Below are 5,090 nucleotides of genomic sequence, written 5' to 3'. Positions count from 1 at the left end.
ATGTTGCAAGAAATTTGTTCATTTCATCTAAATTGTTGAATTTATGGCATAAAGCTGTGTATAATAATATCCTTTTAATATCTGTGGAAACTATGATTGATGGTATTTCTTTCATTCTAGACAATGGTAACTGTGTCTTCTGTTTTTTCCTGATCAGTCAGGCTAGAGGTTTTGTTAATGTGCTCAACAAACCAGTTTTGGGTTTTTGTTTCTTATTTCTTTGATTCCCTTTTATTATTTCCTTTCTTGTGTCTATTCTGGATTTGCTTTTTCTAATTTAAGATGCAAACTGAAGTCATTAGTTACAGTGAACATTATTTTCTAATATAGCTGTTCAGGGCTATAAATTTCCTTCTACTAAACTACTAAAGTACTACTTTAGTGCCTCTGACAAATTCACGTATCCTGTGCTCATTTTTAAGTTCAAAATATTTTCCAATTTCCCTTTTGATTTCTTCTTTGACCCATAGGTGACTGAGACATATGTTATTTAGTTTCCAAACATTTGAGAGATTTTTATTTATTTATAATTTAATTTTGCTGTGGTCAGTAAACATTTTTATATGACTTGAATCTTTTCACATTTATTGCTTTATAGCCTGGAAGACAGTCTAACTTTATAAATGTCCCGTGTGCACCTGAAAAGAATGTTTTTTTCTACTGTTTTTTTGTTGCAATGCTCTAAATTTCAATTAGGTCAAATGTTCAAGTTATAGTATCCTTATTGATTTTCTGTCTACTTGTTTCATTAATCAAAGGAGAGGTGTTGAAATCTCTTACAATTGTGGGTTTTGTTTATTGCAATTCAATCCATTATTGCTTTGTGTATTTTGAGGCTGCTATTAGATTCATAAATATTAGAATTGGTATGTCCTAAATGGCATTCTTTGCTTTGAATCTATATTGATATTAATATATAGCCACTCCATCTTTCTTTTGATCAGTGTTTTCATGGCACATCTTTTTCCACCGTTTTACTTTTAACCTGTTTATGTCTTTGTAGTTAAAGTGTTTTTGGGGGGTTGGAGCCTGTAGCACAGTGGTTATGGTGCCAGCCACATACACTGAAGGTGGCGGGTTTGAACCCGGCCTGGGCCAGCTAACCAACGATGACAAGTGCAACAACAAAAAAATAGCCAGGTGTTGTGGTGGGTGCCTGTAGTCCCAGCTACTCAGGAGGCTGAGACAAGAGAATTGCTTGAGCCCAAGGTTTGAGGTTGCTGTGAGCTATGATGCCACAGCACTCCGCCAAGGGCAACATAGTGAGTCTCTGTCTCAATAACAACAATAAAGTATCTTTTTAAAGTGAATCTTTCTAAGAGTAGAATGTGAATGTTTTAAAACAATAACTGAGAAAATGAAAAAAAAATAAAGTATCTTTTTTTGTAGAGTGCATAGAAAGTTGGATCTGAATTTTTTAATCCAATTTAATAATCTCTTAATTGGGATGTTTATATCATTTTCACTTATTGTGATTATTTATTTATTTTTTGAGACAGGAGCCTCAAGCTGTCATCCTGGGTAGAGTGCTGTGGCATCACAGCTCACAGAAACCTCTAACTCCTGGGCTCAAGCGAGTCTCCTGCCTCAGCCTCCCAAGTAGCTGGGACTACAGGCGCCCGCCACAACACCTGGCTATTTTTTGGTTGCAGCCATCATTGTTGTTTGGCCGCCTGGGCTGGATTCCAACCCACCACCTTGGGTGTACATGGCTGGCACCTTAGCCACTTGAACCACAGGTGCTGAACCTATTGTAATTATTGATAGGATTGGGTTTACTAATTTTGCTGTTTTTTTCTCGTCTCATCTGTCCTTTGTTTCCTTTTCCCTCCTTTTCTGCCTTATTTTGGATTGAGTATTTTTTTATGATTTCATTTTAACTCTTTTGTTGGCTCATTAGCTATAAATGTTGTTGAAAATATATGTATATATACCTTTTCCTCTTATCTAGTGGTTGCTTTTGGGTTTACAGTATACATTTTTAACATACCATAATCCACTTCCAAGGGAAATTATACATGTCACAGTGTAGTATGGAACCATACAATTATACTTCATCTCTCTTCCTAGCATCTATACTATTATTGTTATATATTTTATTCTCTAATGCATATGTTACAAACCCCACAACACATTATTTTTCCTTTAAACAGTATGTTATCTTTTAAATGAAAAGAATCTTTTGTATTTGTTCACATTTTATCATTTCCAGTGCTGTTTCTTCTTCTTTTTTTTTTTTGTAGATACATATTTCTTTTTGGTATAATTTGGCTTCTACCTAAAGGACTTTTTTTTTTTTTTTTTGTAGACAGAGTTTCACATTTTCACCCTCAGTGAGTGCGGTGGCATCATAGCTCACAGCAACCTCACACTCTTTGGCTCAAGCGATTCTCTTGCCTCAGCTTCCCAAGTAGCTGGGACTACATGTGCCCACCACAATGCCCAGCTATTTTTAGAGATGAGGTCTTGCTCTGGTTCAGGCCGGTCTCAAACCTGTGAGCTCAGGCAATCCACCTGCGTTGGCCTCCCAGAGCGCTAGGATTACAGGCGTGAGCCACTTTACCTAGCTAAAGGACTTCTTTTAATATTTATTGTAGTCCAGGCCTGCTGGTAAGGAATTCTTCTAGGTTTTATACATTCCAAAAAGAAAAAATTTCTCCTTCATTTTTAAATCATTTTTTGGCTGGATATGGAATTCTGTGTTTATGCTTTTTCATTTTGATATTTTAGGGATTACTTCCTTCTGTCCTGTATTATTTTCCAAGAAGTCTGCTGTCATTTTAATTTTTTTTTTATTTGTATACACAATATGCCTTTTTCTCTGGTTGCTTTGAAGATTTTTTTCTTTATCAGCACCTTTGAGCAATTTTTGGTGTGCCTTGGTGGAGTTAAGGTGTGTTTTGGGTGCCTGGCATTCATTGAATGTTTTGGTTCTGTGGATTTATAGTTTTTATCAAATTTGGAAAATCTTCACTGCAATTATATGTGTACAATATTAAGCCATTAGAATCCACAACACAGTTTGCTGTTTCTGTTATTTTTTTCCCCTCAATCATTTTTCTGTGCTTTATTTTGGATTTATTACTATGTCTTCAGGTGTACTTATTCTTTATTTATTACTACCCTGTGATGTCTAATCTGCTGTTATTCTAGTCCAGAATCTAATTCATTGAAGATATTATAGATTTTGTTTGTAGGTGCTAGTTTGAGTCATACTCGTAACTTCTCTATGTAGTTCAGATGTTCAGTCTTTCCTCTGGCTATTGAACATATGGAATACAATTAGAGTGATTTTAATACCTTTGTATAATAACTCCATCAGCTGTACTGTTTCTAGTTCTCTTCATTTTCCTCCTGATTATGAGTCCCATTTTTCTGCTTCCTCGTATGCCTTGTCATTTTTGACTGGATGCCAGATATTGTGAAGATTACCTTGTTAGGCATTGAATATTTTGGTACTCCATTAAACGTTCTTGAATTTGTTCTGGAACACTGTTGAATTACTTGGTAACAGTTTGATCCTTTCATTTGCTCTTCATTGCTCTTAATTTGCTCTTAATTTTTATTGCACAACATCTGAAGAATGCTTAGTCTAGGGCTCATTTGTTCCCATTTCTGAGGTAAAATTCTTTGGAGCGTTCTACCTATTGCCAAAATAAAGGCCCTACTCCTGGCCTTATGTAAGCTTTGGAGAGTATTAACTTTAATATCCTCAGGTAGTTCTTTCCGAAGCCTTAGGTAATTTCTTCACATACATCTTTTGATCAGCACTCATCTAAGGGAAACTCAGCAGGTCTCTAACCTTATGTGCCATTCTCTTTTCTCCTTTATCTGCCTTGCAAACTTTAGCTTCTTTGGCCCTCCAGGACTCCCACCTCTATCGCCTTTACGAAGATGCTGGTGAACTCTGAGGGTCTCGCTTTCTCCTAGGAACTCTTTACGTTCTGTACTCCAGGGCAATCACAGGCCTCCCTTCATTTCTCACCTCTCAGGGACCTGTTCTTTATTAGCTGATGTCAGTGCTTTGAAAATTGTTTCACAAATTCTGTTTTTTCAGTTGTTTCAAACAGGAGAATAAATCTGGTTGCTGTTACTTCATCTTGACCAGAAGCTGTACATGACATTGGCAACATTTGGAGAACTTGTTATAACTACACATATCTTGGGCCATACTCCAGTCGTACTGATGTTTACAAGCTATAGCAGTGAGGCCAGGGTAAGGTTCTGCAATTGCATGCCAAAAATATGCCAAGTGTTTAATATACAAAGTTAAGTTAGACATAACACTTGTCTATAAAGTTTTTTACAATTCATTGGGAAAGACTGGGTAAACCAGTGCTTTTGGTACAGGGTATTAAATATAACGTCTATATGGTGTTTGAGAAAATCCTTATGAGGAAAGGAATCTATGTATAGCCTCGTGATGGCCAAGAAAGGGTTAGGAAATGATTCCTGGAGGAAATGGAGCCTATTTGGAAAAATGGGCTAGGTCAGTTGTTTTAGTGGGAGTGGAATTAGAGGGGCTGATAGGCAATAACATTCCAGGTAGCTGAGGCAGGAGACTCACTTGAGCCCAGGAGTTGGAGGTTGCTGTGAGCTGTGATGCCACAGTACTCTACCCAGGGGGACAGCTTGAGGCTCTGTCTCAAAAAAATAAAATAAAATAAAATAAAATAGAAAGCTCAGAGGTACAAGGTTGCATAATGCATTTGGTGAATTGAAAGTAGTTCTGAATGATTGGATAAAAATGAGGTAAGGGGTGGTCTTCAGTGTCTCCGTCTATAAAAGGAGACTCTTTTATCCCTAACATTTATGACTTTCATGTGGGAAAAGAAAGTAAACAAGAATTTATTTTTTGGTTGAAAATTGTTTGTACTAGGCTGGGCGTAGTGGTTCACACCTGTAATCCTAGCACTTTGGGAGGCTGAGGCTGGTGTATTGCCTGAGCTCACAGGTTTGAGATCAGCTTGAGCAAGAGCGAGACCTGAGTGGGCTAATGAAGTATTTGATAACAGATAAATCTAGTTTTCCCTTGACCCTGAAAGTAGGTCAGATTGACTTATTCACTTATTTTTCATCAAAAGGTTTAG

This window comes from Otolemur garnettii, unplaced genomic scaffold, assembly GCF_000181295.1.
Source record: "Otolemur garnettii isolate 467f Iridium unplaced genomic scaffold, OtoGar3 scaffold00124, whole genome shotgun sequence".
NCBI classification, from domain to species: domain Eukaryota; kingdom Metazoa; phylum Chordata; class Mammalia; order Primates; family Galagidae; genus Otolemur; species Otolemur garnettii.
Note: the sequence above shows the minus strand (reverse complement) of the source record.